The sequence below is a fragment of the Lissotriton vulgaris genome, chromosome 7, assembly GCF_964263255.1.
Source record: "Lissotriton vulgaris chromosome 7, aLisVul1.2, whole genome shotgun sequence".
In the NCBI taxonomy this organism is placed as follows: Eukaryota; Metazoa; Chordata; class Amphibia; order Caudata; family Salamandridae; genus Lissotriton; species Lissotriton vulgaris.
Window position 1 is genome coordinate 1,455,551,370 of NC_141695.1, and position 22,587 is coordinate 1,455,573,956.

A 22,587-nucleotide genomic window follows, 5' to 3' on the forward strand; every position below is an offset into this window, starting at 1 on the left:
AGTGTTTTTAGCAGTAAAAACTGTGAAAACGCACAAAGTGGTTCTCTCCTTTGTCAGGGTATTAATTTACACTGGGCCTGTGATGGCTCCACTACAAACGTATCCTGTCACCTGTAAGGTTCACCGGCTACAGTGATTAATCCAATTTATGGACTACTTTCTAATGGGAGTTACCTAATGTTGAATGATCACAGTTGCTGTGGCATGTTGCCAGGTATTCCATATCTAGTGACTGTTTCATCCAGGGTCACTTACTGTATGCAAGTATTGTTTCCACAAACCAAAACAGTCAGGGAGTCACCTCTATGGCCTTCACTGAACATCTCTTCTATACAAATTAATACTCTAAGCAGAATGAAAGCCATTCTTTTACAAAAAATTGTGCCACTGACTTCGGCCAAAGAAATCTACGATCTACAAGTCGCAAGGACTTCTGCCGAGATACATGCCCTTTTGAATACAAACTGCCCTATACATTTCTCAGAAATGTTGGAACATATCTTAAACATGTCTGATACGAGTGGTATTGTACACCTATTTATTTTAGGACTGTTAGCACCTTTTCAAGCAGTCCTCAGAACATTTCCCAACTTCGTACACTCTGTGTTTGGAGGTGTGCCACTACTTTTTGGACTCGATGCAGGTATCCTATTTTTGCTCCTACTGCTACGATATGGAAGCCAAATCACCAACGCCACTCCAAGCACCATAGAGCGAGCTCTCTTGGAGATGAAGTGTTGTGAGCGTATAGTTCAACTTCTAGGTTTACCTCGTCTACGAAAATTAAATACCACATGGTTTCTGTCAGTCAGACCAATATGGCAAGATTGCATCCTACCTGTTCTATGCTGCCTGCTTTGTTGTGAAGAATGTGTGCTAGACATCTGTCTAACACTCCCAACAGTCATGCCTACGGATATCGATACTCTGCTGGACCCTGTAACGGCCCATGCTCTGTGTTGTCCCTAGCGGCTACCACTCCTGATGACGGCATTCATTGAGATTTCACAGACGCAAATTGCTACTGCTGAGGTACGAGAGGAAACAACAGGCATGAAGGTAACATCCAATACGAACATTGCTGCTGCAACCAATGCTGAAGGCGATGCTTCACATCTATGTGCAGTTAATCTTCTAGACGAGGTAATCCAACTTTCACCTACAATGGTACACAACTTTTTGTCTACAGGATTAGAAGATTTCATGTTTTCTTCAAGCCCTAAAACTGACTTTTGATTTTGGTACACAGTGTTCTGAATTTGACCTTCAGTTTTTTACAGGTCAAAGAACTTATCCTATGATTACATTTTTTTTCCAAACTTGTATTTTTTCATTTTTGGCACAAGTAATCTGTTTATAGTAGAATTATTCATAGAGAAAAATAGTTCTTTAAATACTTCCAGAGACAATATATGACCTTGTCCACAACTAAATGATTATGTAATCTGAAATGAAATGGTTTCTGCCCTTTTTCTTCTGTATTTACGAGCCATTTCATAAATGTATATATATGTATATTCATTTGCTTAGCATTCATTGCCAACTTATGCTTAGAATGAAACATTGCTTTAGTATGTACAGCACTATTGCATTTTATGCATCGCAACGGTTTTAAATGCAATTTTTCAAATGTATTTTTGGACATGTTCTTAGCCATCTATATGTAGCTATGTTTTAGATATGTTTAACATGTTTAGGATATAGTAACATCGTACATATGAAAGTGGAGTGGGTGTTGTTTGTCGATTTAGATATCGTATCTAGATTTTCCAGATTCATGCCGTTATATAGGTACAATTCACATTGCCCTTATCTCGACATAGAAATCCAGCCCTTATTCAGGCATTGCTCATGCTAACCAAATACAGGCATGGTCAACTACATCCGATCCTCTTCATCACAACGAGTTCTTGGAAAACCAGACTCTTAAGCCTTTAGGACTTCCCCTTGCCTGGATATTGATTTCTCCTAGAACTCATCTATTATGCATGAACATCTATTCCTTAGGGGTTCATTCATGACGTTCTTATGCCCGACTTTTACGTCAATACTGGCATTCCTAAACACCTTCAAGGTATAAATATGCCTTCACTTGCTATGGCAAGGCACTCTGCAGTTCGACCATCTACTTGCACGTGGCTCTCCCACAGCAAGTCCCGATGGAAGCCAAGTCCCCAACTGGCACACTGACCAGACACTATCATCCTCCTCGCCGAGAATCCAGCTCCAGTGTTTCTGATTCCCCTTGCTGGGTGTTAGAGATTGAGTCCCGGGAAAGAGATACCAACCTCTCTTATTCTAAGGTATGGAGCTGATTAGAACCTAGAGAGACTTTTGGCAACTCTTGGTATAACAAAACCAGACTACGACAGCACCTACTTCTTCCCTCGTACTAGACTTAGGTTAGGTACACCTGAGAGTATTCTAGCCTGTGTTATTTATGTATGTATTTTAATTAATATATGTCATAGCTACAAGACATGCAATTACAGTATTATTTTATCTTACTGCTAATGCGGTACATTTTATACTTCCCATTTTGTCTTACAATTGTAGCAGTTAATATCTCTTGCATGAGAAATAAGACTGTTCAATAAACCCTTTTTACTGAAATGGCCGTCTCTATTTCTGTGCAACTCTGTTGAAACGAAGCATGCACGATTGACTGAGTGAAACGGTTATCTATTGTTTCCACAACTCTGAAGATATTGTTCCGATTCTAGGGGAAACAAAGTTGTGATGTTTATGCGGTTGTCAGAGACTAATCCCTTCTTTTTCATTCAAGAATGTTTCTAGTGACCTCTGAGTTAGCTGGCACACACAGGTAATTAATTTTAATGTACTAGATAGAGACATACTGACCTCAGTCCTATGTCAAAACTATAGTGAATATTATTCCAATGCGCAGAGCCTATTAGGGATATAGGAACTACACTACAGGAGTTACATGAACACCCCTCATGTGGGTGAACACATTAGCTTGCCCTTCGGGGACCACGTAGTACAACCTATGCCAATTCTAGCAAAGACTGCAGAGCCTAGCAAGTTAATATCAACGAATTAACAACTATCTATATTCACTCTTTGCCAGGTACCAAGAGTACACATCAGACAGAACTCCAACCAAGATGAAGCTTACATCAAGAGTCTCATACAAATAGTCTGCTAATTGTTTGTCACCTGACATCACATCCAAAACAAGTTGTAATAATACTTCAAACTACTCCTACATTTTACATTAGAATACTATTTACACCATCATGTGCACACCATTGCTACCAGTCATATAGTTGGATAAGCATTTGGTACCTGATTAGGGCTTAATTTGGGAATGACTGAAAACCGGTACTCTGATGCCTGCAGCTAGGGCACTAATATGTCAGTGCGACCAATATCAAAGCTGTGTATATTCAATTCACCACGGACATCTTTAATCCACTACCAGACACTCCCTCCTCCTTTTTTTCATTATTGCAGTTTACTGCTTTCTCCCTCTGGCAAGGGTTTTTCGTCCTTCTCTTCCTCAGTCTTTCCCCAGTCTACGGTTTCTCCTCTCTTGCTCTTTGTAAATGTCTGATGGGAACAATAAGTGCCAGTCTCTAAAAATAAGTGCTGGTGGCACCCACAGGCAACCACCGGCTCAAATTAGGCACATTTGAACGTCCTCTACAACTTCTCTTGCCAACAAGTCCAAAAGATATTAACTTGTAACTTACCACACTCGCAAACCCATAGAATGGCATCATAGGCACTTATTCCACTAAGACGCTGAAAAAACATATAGTATTCTAGATAGGGACTGTTCAGATTGATTGATGGCTGAGCAATGCACTGGTCCTTTCTAACCTAAGCCTCTGTACTCATAAGTAAACATTTTGAAACACAACCAAATACAATTTCAGCAAACCACTCCTATTTTGATAAATGACTACAAGCACCATCTCAATTTCCAGATGCACTACATGGCCTCAAAGTGTTAATTAGTGCTTCACAAAAGCACAGAGAATCTGCATTCCCCAGTTCCCATCTTTCACCTTTAAAACTAAAGTTTCTGACCGCTGTTTCTATTGTTTTAATCACGTATACCTCCTTCCTTCAACTGTTCAATTTGATTACATGCGCATTCTAGATTCTTCAATCAAGCTGCCGCTTTAATATGTCTGTTTCCCCTCTACCGTTTGTTTTAAAGTTTGTTTTCTTTTAAACTCACTCAGGGGCATATGTACAAGCCCCAATCGCCACCACGACGTCACTTATTATGACTTTGTGGTGGTGGTTGGAGCATTTCCCTATTTACAAGGCAGCGTTAAGCCACTTAATGTGGCTTAACATTGCCTCGTAAATAAGGCCCCCTTTCATGCTATACTTAGTTTGAAAGGGCTGGGCAGTGGGTGTTCCACCGCAACACCCATTGATTTGACACACACATGGAAAAAGCAAAATACCTTGGATTGTTTATGTACAGAAAGGTCCCCCTTCCTGTACATAAACAATCTTAAAAAGAAATGCCATTTTGTGAATTACATGTGTGCTGCATCAAGCAGCACACATAGAAGTGACAAAATGGCATTTAAAGATTGTTTAAGTACAGGAAGGGACACCTTCCTACACATAAACAATCTTCTCCTGCAACTAGATACCCTTGCACTATGGGGCAAGGGTGCGTTTGTTGGTGCTACACTGCGAAGTGTAGCTTCAGCTCACGGAGAAACACTAGGTTGCACCATATCCTTGTAAATATGGTGCAGCCTTGCGTTTCTGAAGGGGCGGAGTGAGGCGTTAAGCCATGAGGGCTATCGCCTCATTCCGCTAATTCCTTGAATATTTACCCCTCAATTTCCTGTTTCTTCCCCCCACTTTATTTTCATTTTTATACCTCCCCTGACCATTCTGCCATGTCTACTTCCCATAGTGTCAAGGCCAAGCCTTTCTCGCCTCCTTCCTCAGTTTGCACTTCATAGGACAATCCCTCTTTCGTTGACTCCTGCTATGATAGGACTCACTTTTATCTTTCTCTATGAGTCACTCTTTGAACGTTCGCTTCTTTTCTCTTATCCTCTTTGTAATTTGTTACTCCCTTTCCATTTGTGTATCCCTATGTATTTCCGTTCTTTCTGTTTATTCCACATCTTGCATGAATGTATTCATTTGTCCCTCCCCTTTCAGTTTATTTTATCCGTGCTAATATAACTTTGGTTACACCTCCAACTTCTTTTCTCCTTGTTCTCCCTACCCAGACTTTCCTCCACCTCTAGTTTCTTCAACCATCCTTCTTTTCTCTTCCCTTTCTTTTTTGTCTTATGCACATCTTTATTTTACTTTCTTTCCCACACTCTATAATCCCTTATGACCTCTCAAATCTACCATTTCCTGACTTTCTTTGCCGCACTCTCCCTTGTTTGTTTCGCTTTGTCTAAACCTGTCACCATGTCAAGCCCTTTGCTCCCATTCAGCTGCTGGCTTTTCTGCTCCTTCAGGTCAAGTTGCAAGGGGCATATACATCACTTCAACACTTGCAAGAGCAAAGACAGCGAAAGCACACATTGTACAGGAAGCAAATACAGCACAGAAATCAGTAGTGCAAGCTTCGCTCTATTACCCAACAGGTATTTAATAGGAAACCAGGAGCATCATTAAACCACTACTTTAGCAGTGTGAGCCAAATTTGGGTGTCACTGGGCATTCAATGCAACATGAAACATTTAAGGGCCAGATGTATGATGGATTTTTGCATGCGCAAACATTTTTTAAGGGCATTTTGTAAGGGCAGGCGCTGGTCCCAGGGCTCCATCTTGCCCACCCAAGAGTGCAGTGCCAGGGCCAGGGCAGTGCCAGGGCCAGGGCAGTGGGTGTTCCACTGCAACACCCATTGATTTGACACACACATGGAAAAAGCAAAATACCTTGGATTGTTTATGTACAGAAAGGTCCCCCTTCCTGTACATAAACAATCTTAAAAAGAAATGCCATTTTGTGAATTACATGTGTGCTGCATCAAGCAGCACACATAGAAGTGACAAAATGGCATTTAAAGATTGTTTAAGTACAGGAAGGGACACCTTCCTACACATAAACAATCTTCTCCTGCAACTAGATACCCTTGCACTATGGGGCAAGGGTGCGTTTGTTGGTGCTACACTGCGAAGTGTAGCTTCAGCTCACGGAGAAACACTAGGTTGCACCATATCCTTGTAAATATGGTGCAGCCTTGCGTTTCTGAAGGGGCGGAGTGAGGCGTTAAGCCATGAGGGCTATCGCCTCATTCCGCTAATTCCTTGAATATTTACCCCTCAATTTCCTGTTTCTTCCCCCCACTTTATTTTCATTTTTATACCTCCCCTGACCATTCTGCCATGTCTACTTCCCATAGTGTCAAGGCCAAGCCTTTCTCGCCTCCTTCCTCAGTTTGCACTTTATAGGACAATCCCTCTTTCGTTGACTCCTGCTATGATAGGACTCACTTTTATCTTTCTCTATGAGTCACTCTTTGAACGTTCGCTTCTTTTCTCTTATCCTCTTTGTAATTTGTTACTCCCTTTCCATTTGTGTATCCCTATGTATTTCCGTTCTTTCTGTTTATTCCACATCTTGCATGAATGTATTCATTTGTCCCTCCCCTTTCAGTTTATTTTATCCGTGCTAATATAACTTTGGTTACACCTCCAACTTCTTTTCTCCTTGTTCTCCCTACCCAGACTTTCCTCCACCTCTAGTTTCTTCAACCATCCTTCTTTTCTCTTCCCTTTCTTTTTTGTCTTATGCACATCTTTATTTTACTTTCTTTCCCACACTCTATAATCCCTTATGACCTCTCAAATCTACCAATTCCTGACTTTCTTTGCCGCACTCTCCCTTGTTTGTTTCGCTTTGTCTAAACCTGTCACCATGTCAAGCCCTTTGCTCCCATTCAGCTGCTGGCTTTTCTGCTCCTTCAGGTCAAGTTGCAAGGGGCATATACATCACTTCAACACTTGCAAGAGCAAAGACAGCGAAAGCACACATTGTACAGGAAGCAAATACAGCACAGAAATCAGTAGTGCAAGCTTCGCTCTATTACCCAACAGGTATTTAATAGGAAACCAGGAGCATCATTAAACCACTACTTTAGCAGTGTGAGCCAAATTTGGGTGTCACTGGGCATTCAATGCAACATGAAACATTTAAGGGCCAGATGTATGATGGATTTTTGCATGCGCAAACATTTTTTAAGGGCATTTTGTAAGGGCAGGCGCTGGTCCCAGGGCTCCATCTTGCCCACCCAAGAGTGCAGTGCCGGGGCCAGAGTCTGTCGCTCTGTGGTTGTGATGGAACATCCCCACAGGACATTATCCATTTTTTGATGTTTTGCAGTTTTTATGACTCACCTATAAAGGCCTTCTTAGTTCCGATCCTGAAAAGGGCTAACTTTAGGCAAATGTTTACAGGTATCACCGTTTTTTTAGGTGCTTATCTTTTTGAAATCTGTTGTTAGGCTTAGGTCTAGTTGTGACTGATTACTCTGTTTCCAACATATTACTTATGGTACTATGTACTTTGTAATATTTCACTCACCCTCCTGTTAATCAAATGATTTTATCAGATGAGATTAATTGTTGTCAACCAGAGCAACCTTTTTTTACTTGGTATTATATGTGTAATTCTGGAGTCATTCGTACCTTGTTTTTTCATCTAGCCTGGATCATCATTTTATTTGGCATGTTTTTTGCGAGGAATGATTTACCATATTTGAGGTCTACGTTTATGGTTTTATCACATGAAACCGAATGAAGATTATCTTGACTAGAATATACTGCTGTAGGAGGTTTACGATATGGGCTCTCTGATTCGGAAAGTATTGCTTGCATTGCATACCGTGGGGCAATGCTGGCATTGCCAAACTGAAATTTCGGGTAATGGGATGTGCAGAAATGCCACACTGCTAGGTGATCACTAGTAAAGGTGTCTCAATAAGGACTGTACTTTACAGTGCCTGAAGTATTTGTGTCACATCTTTAAAACTGCCTTTGAAAATATTGTTAAAAGCCACATTCCTTTAGATCAGAATTTATAATTGTTTCTTTCATCAGGTTTAAATCTGCAGATATTAAATCTCCACTTATTATATTCCTTAAAATCCTTCATGAAAGATTGACCATAAATGAAACTTTCATTTATTTTTCCCCTCTCTAAGTTGTTTTGAATGCACCTCTGCTTCCCTTCTACATGCCTCTCCTTGATATTAACAACTTTAAATCTCATGCCTATCTGTTTTAACCCCTATCCCTTCGCTGCTGGGGCTCAGATTGCATGCAAAAAATATCCACTTATTATATTCCTTAAAATCCTGCATGAAAAATTGACCATGAATGAAACTTTCATTTACTTTTCCCCTCTCTGATTTGTTTTGAATGCACCTCTGCTTCCCTTCTACTTGCCTCTCCTTTATATAAAAAACTTTAAATCTCATGCCTATCTGTCTTAACCCTTAACCCTGCGCTGCTGGGCCTCAGATTGCATGCAAAATATCTCCACTTATTATATTCCTTAAAATCCTGCATGAAAAATTGACCATTAATGAAACTTTAATTTACTTTTCCTCTCTCTAATTTGTTTTGAATGCACCTCTGCTTCCCTTCTACATGCCTCTCCTGTATATAAACAACTTTAAATATCATGCCTATCTGTCTTAACCCATAACCCTTCGCTGCTGGGCACTCTGCCAGCGCACAAATGCAGCAAAATTCAATTGATAATAATAAATATCCTACTATTCTGTGCTCCCACTGTGGTCTACTAAAAATGGTACCTCACTTGTGCGAGTAGGCCTAGTGCCTGCAACAGAAAACGTCTCAAAACACAACATGGATACATCACATTTTTCTACTCAAAACTGACCTGTTTTGAGCAAAGTGAGTTGCTGCCGATTTTGGGAAGCTAGCAAACATGTACATCAAGTACATTTTTAAACACTAGCCACCAGATGAATCCCAGAGGGAGTGACTTTTGTGGCTCTCATCAGGGACAGACTAGGAACCTAAAACAGCCCTGGCAATTTTATTGGACTGGCCTTCACTAAAACCGGCCCTTAGCACTGCTGCTTTTGTTACTGGGGAGCGTTATTGAAGTACTGCTTCAAAACCGGCACAGTAATGAAAATTCCCCCACCACTCCAAAACCAGACCCCACCCTTCCATTCCACGGGAAAACGTCTGATGTGCTCTTTGCCAAGTGCAGCCCTAGCTCTCACCAGGTTGTTTTACCTAGAATCCCTTGCAAACCCTCAAACTTTGACTAAAAAACAAATGTTTTGTGATAGAGCGTTCGGGAAGGGAATCTTTAGGGGCCACAAACTTCCTTCCACCCAGCATTCCCTAAGACCTTTGATTATAATGATACCTCTCTTGTGTGGGTAGGCATATTGCCTACAACAGGAAACAGCCCAAAACCGCCACATGGATGCATCACTTTTTTTCACTCAAAACTGAACTGTTTTTTGCCCAGTGGGTAGCTGTGGATTTTGGACCCTAGCTAAGCCAGCACGAGGAAAACTTAGCAAACCTGTAAATTTTGGAAAACTAGACACCTATGGAAATCCAGGATCTGGTGACTTGCTTGGCTCCCACCAGGTTGTTTTACACAGAATCCCTTGCAAACCTCAAACTTTGACTAAATAAGCACATTTTACTCACATTTCTGAGATGGAAAGTTCTGGAATCGGCGGGTAGCCACACACGTCCTTCCACCAAGCAATCTCCTAAGTCTTTTGATAAAAATGGTACTTCACTTTTGTGGGTAGGCCTAATGCTCGCAACAGGAAAGGCCCCAAAATATAATGTAGAGACATCAACATTTCCTGTCACAAAAACAATCTGATTTGGCAATGGGGGTAGAGATATTATTTTGGCCCGGGATTGACGGCCACCCATGAATACCTACCAAACTCAGATATTTCTGAAATCTAGACACCCGGGGGATTCCAGGGTGGGATGCCTGGTGTGTATCCCACTAAGTTTTCCTATCCACGAAGCCCTGCACACCTCAAACTTCCCCGAAAAGTGCACATCTCCTTGCATTTCTGTGACGTAAATTTCCTGAATTAAGGAATCTACAAAACTCCTGCCACCCAGAGTTCTTCCACTAGTTCCAATAAAAATGCTACCTCACATGTGTGTCTGGGCCTAGTGCACTTGACAGGCAAGCATCAAACTAAAGTCAATGGGTGTATTGGGAAACCTGTGCAGAAAGACTTTTGGGCCTGGAGGTAGGAGGGAGCATTAGCCAATTGCCAGGGAGGGCCGCTCTCCATCCAAATCTAATCCATGGTAGTCCAGTGGGCTTTCTTCGCCCCCACTGGGGTCATATTTGAGGAAAGCACCTCATATCTGCCCCTGAAAAGGGGCAGAAATACTGCTGGGGTCATTTGGGTGGGTGGAAGCTAGACCCATTGCCTGTAAGGGCCACCCTCACCCAGTTTACCATAAACAAATCCCTGGTGTTTATTGGACTTTCTACCCCCCTGTGACCCAGAAAGACTTTTAGGCCTAGGGGAGGGATGGAGCACTAGACCATTACTGGGAGGTGGGTTGCTTCTCCCTCCATATATAATCCCTGGTGGAATAGTGGGATTTCTTCCTTCTGCTGGGGGCAAATGGGAGGAAAACAACTCCTATCTATTCTATTACACACCCATTTAACCCACAACAGGAGCAGAAAGACTGTTGGGGGTTAAATGGGTGTGTGGGGGCTAGGCCTGATGCGTGGGACAGCCGACACCACCCATTCTGCCTTTAAAAACTATTCCCTTGTGTCTAGTCGGCTAACTGCCCCCCCCCCCCCGTGGAACAGATTGGGGTAAGAATCTCCACTCTTTCCCCTGGGGGCAGAAAGATATTTCAGCCCAGGGGAGTTGGAGCACTACCCCATTGCAAGGAGGCAGCTCCCCCTCCCGTGAAAAAAGAGCCTCTGGTGTGTAGTGGAGTAGATCCCTGCTTGGGTATCACCCTCCTGCAGCGATCCCAAAACAGGGATGCAATAGGGAAAGGTATAATTGGAAAGGGGAGATTCTCTAAACTCTCCTGTCTGCTTTGGTGCTGGAAGGCTGAGATATGCCCTCCAGCACCGAAGCAGTGAAAGTCAAATGATACGTTCAGCTCATTTAACTTTCACTTTCTCTGATATGATGTCAGCACGCCACAGACACCGATAATCATTTCAGAGAAAAAAGTAGCCTTGGGAGTTGGGGAAACTCCTTCCGGCTCCTGAGGCTAAAATTATTGAAAGGAAGTCCCTCTGGTGCTCGGCCAGAGGGATTTCCTCATGCAGGTGCTAGGATAGCCTGGAGCCGTACTCAGCACACGAGCACTGGTGCGCAGGATGGCATGGAGCTGTCCTCTGCAGTTAACAGGTTAAGCTCCTATTTTCGAAACCATAACAATATTTATTCCAGCAAGTAGTTGCTTCCCACGCAGCCCCCTCAAATGATCACACTTAAGTACTAATTTCCACAAAGAAACTGTGGTAAATATATTGAAATGGTTTCCTACAGCATGCAAGACTAACCCTAATACCCAATGGACTGACCACCAACTCTGGGCTAATTGGTAGCGTGCTACTCACTGTAAACTGCTTCAATGCCTTCTCAGGGGTAGTAAGCTCTATATAAATGTAATTTAAATTCAATTCAATTCATTACAGCATGGGAACTAGGGAAGCGTTCCTAACAAAGCAGGTACAACGGTGGAGTGAGCAGGACAAATCCCCCTCTCATAAAACAAGAGAACCAGGAGCCATAAATAGCTCCAGACAGCCATTCCTGGTGCCTCTGTCACTTTCCCCAGCTCCTGAGGTTTATTGCACATGTAGGTTTCAAGAGAGAGAGAGAGAGGGGGTGAGAGAGGGAAGGTAGAGAGAAAGCGATCAGAGACAAAGAAGAGAGAGGGGAGAAAAGGAGAGCAAGAGGGAGTGATTTGATGGAAAAAATAGAGATTACACGAAGAGACCAATGGAGAAGGACTGGCTTGAGCATTTTTGCTAGGGCTGCTTTTGGTTCCTTAGTACTGCCATGAGAAGAAACCGTGCAATCATCCCTTTCTGTACAGGTATAGCAGGAGAGGCAGTAGTGCAATTCTCCCTCACAAAACAAGAAAGGCGTGGACACCTCATATGCTATATTTCCCACCAGAAAACTAGGGAACAATTTAACAGCGGTAATGTAAGCCTCCCTTACAAAAAAAGGTACAGAGGCAACTCTGAGGGGATATGTGTCCATCGCTGCCCAGTGACTCTATGTCATTTCCTGGTGTTCAAAAAGACTTTAAACGACTTTTATCCCATGCTTATCAAACTAAAAATAACGGTATAGATCCGGAATGCACACGCAGTTTCCTAAACACTCGGATTGCCTTAAGGTGTTGTTGCATATGACATGGGGCCACTTAACACAGCAATATGGGTCCCCGCAACTCTATCAAAAGATGCTAGGCACACATCGCTTTAAATGTGATAATTAAGTCCTACCCACTTTTAAAGTCAGTGGTGTACAAGATGCAGCTGGTGTGAGAGCCTTGAATTGCTTGTTTAGAACCAGAGTGGGCTCTGACAGCTGTAAAATAGTTATTCCGCAGCAATCTGTAAGATTTGAAAGATGTTTTGATAGATCATATAATTCAATTTTATTAAAGTGGTTTGGTCCTTATCAGGGGTAAGGAAATGCTGTAAGGATGCAACAGTCCAATACCACTTTTAACTATTTTCCATAGTGCAAGCTGCAGCAACTCAACCACAAAGCAAATATACAATTTAATAATGCAGCCCCAAAATATAATTATGCAACAAAGGAACACAACGTATCACATGGCTGCCACAACACAATACGATGCAACTAATATTCACAATTATTCGTGGTACACACTACCAAATCCACAAATCTGCTTTAATAATTGTGTGGTAAATGCTGTTTGAATTAGGCACTGTCTTAATTACCACCAAGGACATGTAACAGCGCCATCAAAAAGGTCTCTTACTATATCTTTTCATTTATAACACTCTTACTTCGGATAAATATAGTAGAGCTCCCTACCAGTGGAACCCAAAGCAGTGTCTCTTCCTCCTCCCCACTGTGCACAGAGAGGAGAGGTGAAAATCCTTCAAGGTTTGGCTATGCCTTTGCCAAGCCTTTTTCGATGTCACGTGGTCTATAGCTATGCTTGCTTTTCTTTACTTCCTTACTAGTGTGGCAGAGAAAGGCAAAGGTCCCTCCCCGTAGCACTTCTCTCACCCCTGAGCACCAAATAAGGGGGCAGATTTACAATAACTGGCGCATCCCTGCATATTAGCAGGGATGCTTCAGTTATTGTGGGTGACAAAAAACACCTTGCGCAGCCATGGATGCGCCACATTTATAATGATGCGCACCATTGCGCAAGGATAGACAGATGCGTGACGCATCTGTCGGCGTAGGGGTGATGCAATGCTGAAGTTGTGTCACAAGCGCAACGCAATTCCAGCACTGCTCAGGGGTGCCCTATACCAAATATGCTGCGTCACTCCTTACGCATGCTTCAAGCAGGCGTAAGGATTTGACGCAGCGGAGACGTAAAAGTGACTCTGTGAAATCTTGTAGATTTCACTGCATCACTTTTACATCTCTTCCTTGCGATGGAACGCCCACCCTGCATACATTATACCTGATGCAGGTATAATGTAGCGCAGGGCTTCACAACGTGACGCATCTAACTAGATGTGTCACGTTGTAAATATGGCGCATAGTGGCGTATTGTTTACGCCGCCACTGCGTCACAAAAGTGACGCAACAGCAGCGTAAAAGTGTTGCAGGGGCTGCTGGGGAACAGTGCAGGAGTTCCCTTTTTTTCCTCCACCATGTTCACCACAGAAGCCTTGCGGACCGACAGGATGATGGCCGCAACAAGAACCATAAAAGGTTGAATTCTTAGATTTCTTCTGACCACCTTCTCGTAAAACACAATCCCTGCTACTTCTGACCTTCTGGGCAACAAGGACAGTGTAAGGGGTATAAAGGGTGTAGCATATGCTAACCGTGGTGACTCCTAAATGAAGTTTTTATTCTGCTTGCTTTGTCTGTCATCCTCTCTTTCTCGCCATTTTCTTTCTCTTTATCTCTCTTGACCCTTCCCTTCCCCTCCCTTCCCCTCCCCTCCCCTCCCCTCTCCTTCCCTTCCCTTCCCTTCCCTTCCCTTCTTCCCTCCCTTCCTTCCTTCCTTCCTTCCTTCCTTCCTTCCTTCCTTCCTTCCTTCCTTCCTTCCTTCCTTCCTTCCTTCCTTCCTTCCTTCCTTCCTTCCTTCCTTCCTTCCTTCCTTCCTTCCTTCCTTCCTTCCTTCCTTCCTTCCTTCCTCCCTCCCTCCCTCCCTCCCCCCCTCCCTCGCGACTTCTCTCACTCCCTCTTGCCTTCTTTCTTACATAAGCTCTCTTGCTCTCTCTCTTTCGCCCTCTCTTTTTCATGGTTTTTCTTACACTCTCTGTCTTATTCCTTCGTTCTCTAGATAGCTGATTTGAATTCCTCTCTCTCTTCCTCTATATTTCTCTCACGCTCTGTCTCTCTCTTCTCCCTCATTTTCCCTTTCACTCTATCAACCACTATCCATCCTATTTCTCTTAGTTGTCTTTTCTCCTCCTCTCGCTCTTTTGCTCCTCATTGCCAAAAAGTAAAGCCCTCCAAAGCAATCGAAAAAGCAGACATTATTTAATGAAGGAAAATATTAATGTCCAATATATTTCAGGAAAATGAAACATTTATTCTAAATGTAAAAACTTCATCCCTCCTCGACTGCCTGCCAAATCAGCGAAGATAATGAAATCCTTCTACTCATGACCCTCCATTAACTTCCCAATGGCCAGAATAATTTCCGTCTCTCCACACGCTTGGGCATTTTCATTAGGCTGATTCTACCTGTTAAGCCAGTGTGATGAATTCTGAAAGAGTGGCAACAGGTCTCATGGGTCTCTGAAACGGATGGGAAAAGGCGGGTTTAGAATAGAGATGACATGCTGCTGCAGCCAATTGGATTGCTTGATAGTTCATGCAAGACTGATTGCTTGAAGGGGGTAGTTAACAGCACTTGTTTTGTACTAAGCTTCCACCATGAGACTCCCCACTCATTTCTTTTTCATCTGCTTCCTACTTAGTTCCTCATTATTCGTACCACTGTATTTATAGAGGTAATACCACTTCTGGTAAATACAGATACTGATGAGCGCAATATTTCCTGGGTGAAATGTTGCCTCCTCATTGTGAGTTCCACAGGTTGCAACTAGGCAGGATGTAGTAATACTGCGCGTTTTGCTCCATTCCCAGTTGCATAGCTTGGAACTCTGCCTCTTTTTAGGCCACACAAAATTCGACTGGTGTTGCCATGCAAAATTATTTGAGGGTGTGAAATATGTGCACATCCTGGAATCCAGATTCAACTGCAAATTCATTTGGGTCACAACTGACACTACCAAGCAGGTGACAATTAGAGACCAAGTAGACCTCAACGTTTACAATAGTAATTACCCTAGCTTCCATGTAGAGTGTAATTCATCTTCTTCAGCACCACTAGGGGATTTACCATGTGGCAAGAATTAAACCAATTTCATGCCTATTCAAGCAGAGGCGGTTACGCGGCAGGACTCCACACTGCTCGCGCACTGGAAATCGTGATTTTATTTTGAACAGAATACCAAGGTGACCCCAGAGGACATTTACCCAGCCATTACACACGTCTGGCCTCACGTGTGATAAACTTAGAATCCAACCTGATGGGCCTTCTGCTTTGATCTGCGCCTAACCAGGCCTCTTCCCTGCGATTCGTTAGGCTGCCACTCCCCCACTAGAGTCTGGATGAAGACCTGCATGACGATTTAACATCGCATATATAGGGTTGAAACGTCGACAACATCCTAGCCAGGTTCAAGACCCCGCTTGCAAAATACCTGAATTGCTTAAAGCAGCAGGGGCATTGTTTTGTTTCTCGTACTGGCCTCCTATACTCTTTTTAGTCAGCCTGTACATATCGCGCACTTACTGTGACACTAATCTTACCATGTCACTTAATCACAACTCACTTTAAACTTTCACGTTGTTGGCAGCTACTTGAAAAATTGTTTGTATATAGATGATTAAAAAATGATGCAATTTATGTAAAAATATCCTATCACCCAACAAACCTGATTCAATTGTGGTTACTGTATACTTGTTTTGCGTGTTCCTTCGAAACATTTTCTTTTCGCATTTACTTGTAGTGTTAAAAAACTTGTTCTTTGTAGATTCAATTGTAATGAGAAGTAATATTGTGGTCATACCCAACAGAACCACTGTCCTCTTTGCAATACTATACCCAGGTTCAGAGGGACACACGGTCACCCCATTGTTTATTTAACATTCATGCACAAGGGCCATGATTAGGAATGGTGCTTTAACCTAGTGGATTGGACCCTTCTTCTTGTCCCCTGGGTCTGATCTCTTCAGGGAGCTTGAGGAATGAAGGAGTTAGGTCTCAGTTCAAGTTCACAATTTCAGTGCAAACCATTTGGTCACACCCTAAAGCTCAAAGTCAAAAGATCAGGTTGAGTATGGATTTACTTTTAAACCAAAGAGAGGGGCTCAGTCTTACCCGAAGGGAATTAGAGCTCCAGTATACTGTCAAGTAAAAAAGAATTTATTCCTTTTGGGGAGTTTAATTATTCTCAAATTCAAGTGATCACCACAATCAGTCAAACGCTCTTACTCAAATGCACATTTACAACTTGTTGTTTGGGAAGTACTCAACACAAGAAAAACCTAATCGTTATAAAAATATACATGTTTATTTTCAATAAAAACATAGATCAATGGTCGAATTCAGTTAAAACACAATACAAAAAAAGGTTAAAAAAACCCACCTAGTGTGGACGGGGAGAAATATAAGCACAACAATACACTTTGTCTTTAGTGTGGTCAATTTGGACACTTGGTTGACAACACGGGAAGATTTCTTTTCCTTATACCCGACTACTTGTTGACAACTTCAAATTTAACCCTTTTGTAAAGCGTCAACACGTTTCGGAAGCTTTAGTTGTTTATAGCCGAATTTATTCAAATTTATTCAAATTTCATCCTATTTGGGGTCGTTTTCTTCATAGATTTCGATCTCCCACCCTTTAAAAATTCGTTAATAGGCCTCGAACGGGGTCTTCCAAAGTGTTTCAACTTCCTCGTTCTACTCCTCAAAATTCAGTTATACTCCTGTAGGGCTCGTTATTTCTGTTATCATGTTAATGGTGCTCAGTTTTCTTTTTCACCCTGCCGTTTTCTTCCTTAGATTCTGTTAGGGAAGTTCTTTCTCATGATGTTGGCCCTTTGCATCCGGGTATCTTACACTCGTGGCTTGTTAAATTACCAAACGTGCGTCCCCGGAGCGCCTCACTCGCGTCTGCTCAATCGCGGTTCGCGTTAAATAAACCTGTTAATGAATTTTTAAAGGGTGGGAGATCGAAATCTATGAAGAAAACGACCCCAAATAGGATGAAATTTGAAAAAATTTGAATAAATTCGAGTCACCCAGATGCTTTTGCATAGGTGAAAATTCTTGAGGAGAAAGCTATATATTCTGTCCTGAGGAAGGAGGCTATAAACAACTAAAGCTTCCGAAACGCGTCGACGCTTTACAAAAGGGTTACATTTGAAGTTGTCAACAAGTAGTAGGGTATAAGGAAAAGAAATCTTCCCGTGTTGTCAACCAAGTATCCAAATTGACCACTCTAAAGACAAAGTGTATTGTTGTGCTTATATTTCTCCCCGTCCACACTAGCTGTTTTTTTTAACATTTTATTGTATTGTGTTTTAACTGAATTTGACCATTGATCTATGTTTTTATTGAAAATAAACATGTATATTTTTATAACGATTAGGTTTTTCTTGTGTTGAGTACTTCCCAAACAACAAGTTGTAAATGTGTATTTGAGTAAGAGCGTTTGACTGATTGTGGTGATCACTTGAATTTGAGAATACTTAAACTCCCCAAAAGGAATAAATTATTTTTTACGTGAGTATGGATTTACTACAAATTCGAAGCCAAAGTCATATAAATCAGTCTTAGAAACATGGCATAACAATAAAAAATTGTCAAAGGACTTTGACTCTGCAGACAACATTAATTCTCATTACTAAATAACCAATGAAAACCTCAGTAGATATAGTACAAATTTAAAAAAAAACATACAGATGATGATGAGAAGATTTAAATGTCTGCAACTCCTGTCTATAATGCATGAGGTCTTCTAAATTCTTATTTAAGCTACACTAAAGTATGCTAAACCAAATCCCAATTAGATCCTTAAAGTAGAAATGGTGTCAGCACAGAATGCTTCAGTAGAAGATTTCTAAAGTAAAATATTGCAAAGCATGAAGCAACACAATGAGAATAAACCATAGAGTACAGAGGACTAAACCTTTCCCAAACTAAAGTCTGCTGCTAAGTCACAAAACATTGCCCAGTTATAGCCTCTGAGACACTCCTAAATCATTGTCAAAGGTCCTTAGAGACCACCCTCAAATAATACTCTCTTTGGCAAACATACTCACGATTCTCTTTTCTTTTTATGTACATTTCAATAAAACTCTTCTTCTTTGATCCATATATTTGGAGACAAACTTGGATGTGTCCCTTCATTCCACACAGACAGTAGTCCTTCATTTTGGCCATTAATTCTTCCACCTTAGACTTCCTTCACGCTTCCTTACCTGCTTCACACAAAGAGCCTACCCCCATTCATTAGGTCCTCGTACCAGGCACCTGGAGACAATTGAAAAACACTCCATCTGAGAAAAACATTCATATTGCAGGTAAAACATTGTAAAACCCAATTGCTTAAGGCCTTTGGTCAAGTTAACAAAATCAAGACTCCAACACAAGTTATAACTGGATAAATGCTAATACATAAACAATCACGTTATATGAATAAATGCATTTCAGCATGAATATATGTTCTAGTATGTAATGAAAGGAGAACATCTTTGTGTAAATTCATATAAACTGCAACTTGTTGTTACTATAAGAAATGCTTTAGTGAACCCACATATACAAATGTCATGATTACATAACATGCATACGTTTTATGTTGCAATAAATGCGCTTTTCTCTGCTGGGTTACATCACATTTTCAGAAATACTTAAGGCCTTAGTATGCACATGTGGCCAAACCAATAACAATAAGGTTAGAGCCAATTCAATTTTATGCTGCTTCAGTCCCCCCTCGGAAGGTATATCGGGCCATCACAGAACATAATCTAATCTTATCAGACAAACCATCTAAAACCGAATGGTTTTCAGTAATTTCCATCTTGAGTCCTAGCAGCGACGGCTCGTGGAGGGAGTTACGGTGGGGCAGGAGGGCGGGGAGGGGGAGGGGCACGGTGGAGGTTGCTAAAAACCGGCATATGGATAATTGCAGGTAAGTAAACAATTTAATTAATAAAACGAATTTCGTAGCTCGCACTGCATTGCATTTTGCGATGCAAGGGGCACTACGAAATTCGTTTTATTAATTAAATTGTTTACTTACCTGCAATTATCCATATGCCGGTTTTTAGCAACCTCCGCCCTGCCCCTCCCCCTCCCCGCCCTCCTGCCCCGCCGTAACTCCCTCCACGAGCCGTCGCTGAGTCCTAGAGACGTTTCATTTCATCATAGTATCTACTCTGACTCTTCTCTAGCTCTAGGTCTGCTCTTTCCTCTTCACTCCCTGTCTGACTTGAGTATCCCTTGAAGATCATGAACGGGAATATTGCACAAAGAGCAATTATCTAAAGGTACTTCAAAATAGCACCCAATATTCAGCTTCCAAGGTTTCCATTTCCCCACAGCAGGCAATCCATTCCCAGTGGCTTACCAAGCTCCTCTTGCTTTCAATCCTTGTATATCCTTTGTCAGTCGACATAGATTTGATTTGATTTGAGTAAAATTTATATTGTGCAGAAAATAACCCGAAGGCATCAAGGCGCCTAACAAAGCATATCATTAACATAGGCATGACACCATTACAGATAGGCCTGCACAAAGAGATGCGTCTTTAGAGCACTTCTGAATGCCCGAAGAGTGGGTAGGGATCTAAGTTCCAATGGAAGGTCATTCCACCACTTGGGCGCCAAGGTGGAAAAAGCCCTACCGCCCCATTTAGCTCTTCTGACGTGGGGAACTGACAGGAGAAGTCTACTAGAGGAGCGCAAGTCCCTAGAGGGAATATAACGGGACAGGATAGATCCTACACCAGTGGAACTGTTTTTGGCAAGGGCCCTATTGGTCATGCATAGGGTCTTGAAATGGATGCGGTCCTCAACAGGGAGCCAGTGTAACAGCTTTCTGGCCGCTGTGGCCGAGGCACGGTTGGGGAGATCTAGCACAAACCTGGCAGCAGCGTTCTGGACTACCTGCAAGCGCTGTAGTAGACTTTTATTCAGTCCCGTATACAGCGCATTGCAGTAGTCCAGCCGGGAACCAATGAGGGCAACTGCAAGCGGTTTTCTTGCCTGCAGAGATAGGTAATGCCTGATTCTCCTCAGAATGTGGATGATGCCCCAGCAAGTAGAGATGGTTCTACTAACCTGTTTATCCAAGTTGAGGGCAGGATCAATCATGACCCCCAGATTTTTAGCGGAGGAGGTAGGGGAGGGGTAAACTCCTAATGAGTCGGGCCACCAGCAAGATGACCATACGTCATCTTTCCCTCCAAACACCATCACCTCCGTCTTCTCCCCATTCAGTTTTAATGAATTGCGAATCATCCATTCTCCGACTGCCTCCATACAGGATCTAAAATTGGAGGCAGTCGGGGCACCTGACTGGGAGAGAGAGACAAGGATCTGGGTGTCATCCGCATATGATACTATCTCCACCCCATAAGATCTAATAAGCCTGGCAAGTGGGGTCACATAGATGTTGAATAGGGTCGGACTAAGAGCCGACCCCTGGGGAACCCCACATTGCACAGGCAGGGACGGAGATAGATACTCCCCCAACTTCACTCTTTGCACTCGGTGACTGAGGAAAGAGGTAAGTAGATCTAAGGCTGAACCCTGAACCCCAACCTCCCTCAGCCGAGCTGTTAACACTGAGGGAGAGAGGGTATCAAAGGCCGCCGTTAGATCCAAAAGGATCAGGAGGGTGGTCTGGCCCCCATCAACACGCGTACGGATGTTATCCAATACTATGGTGAGGGCCGACTCAGTGCTGTGTTCCCTCCTGAAACCATGTTGGGAAGAGTCAAGACAGCCCGAACTCTCTACAAATGAGGCAAGCTGTTTATTAAGGTGTGCTTCCAGCATCTTTGCTGGAGCAGGGAGCAGAGATATGGGCCGAAAGTTTTTTTAGAACCGCAGGATCCAAAGAGGCCTTTTTAAGTGAGGGTTTTACCACAGCGTTTTTCCATTGGGTGGGGAAAAGGCCATCCCTCATGGCTCTCTTCATTATGTCAACCAGGGGGGGCAGGAGAGTATCCCTGCACTGTTTGAGAATCCTGAGAGGGCATACATCCAGGGGTGAACCAGATTTTGTTTTATTGAGTAGGCTATCCAGATCCTCCAGGGAAAGACGGGGAAAAGAGTCTAAAATTCCCAGAGGAAGTGTTTCATCCGGGGCATGGTCCATAGTTCCCAGAGCAGGAGGCCCACTAATGAGAGATTTTTGCAGCTCCAAGGCAGAGTAAATGTCTAAACTTTTTGACTGAAAAAAGGAAGCAATATTATTGCACAGCTCTTGGGATGCTACTACGGGATCAGGAGTTTGGAGGGTTGTAAGGGAGTCCACTACCCTAAAGAGCTCTTTAGGAGAAGTCAGTGAGGTAGTCAGGGCCATAAAGTGCTCTTGCTTGGCCTTTATGATTTCACACTTATATTTCCTCAGCAGAGTCTTTTGTGCTTCCTTATCCTTTAGGTTCAAACCCGAGTGCCATAGTCGCTCCCTCCTCCTCACTTCTTGTCTGAGGAGTCTAAGATTTTCCGAGAACCAGGGGACTGAGGGCCTTTTTCTGGCTCGGTAGCATAGTTGGGTCGGGGCTAATTCATCCAGTGCCTCAGTTACTGTCTTTTCGAACTGTAGGTGTGCTGTGGTGACACTTTCCCCTTGAGGTGAGGATAGATTGAGTGGCCACGGGGAAAAGGAGCTATTAGAAATATTCTTGAAATTCCTGCGACATTCTTTTTTGCTCGGAAAGTTTTTGGACGTTTGACGGAGCGGGCAGGCTAGCTCAAATGGAACGGCCAGTTGGTCAGACCATGACAGAAAAATAGGGTCCTTAATCGTCAGCCTCTCATCATTGGAAAAGATTCCGTCGATCGTGTGGCCTGCTCGATGTGTAGCCCCTTTAACCAATTGGGCAAAACCACAGGCTGACATGGTATCAAGCAAGGAGACAGTATCGTTGATGTCGTACCTCTCCAAATGAAAGTTAAAGTCTCCCAGAACTGTGAGATCTTTCCAACCAAAGTATGGTTCTAGGACGTGGAGGAGCCGTTGTCCAAAATCAGTGTGTGAGCCAGGAGGGCGATATATCAAAATTCCGTTGAAGAAGGCTCTATGGCCGCTTTTTATGGAAAAGAATAGAGCTTGAAAGCTG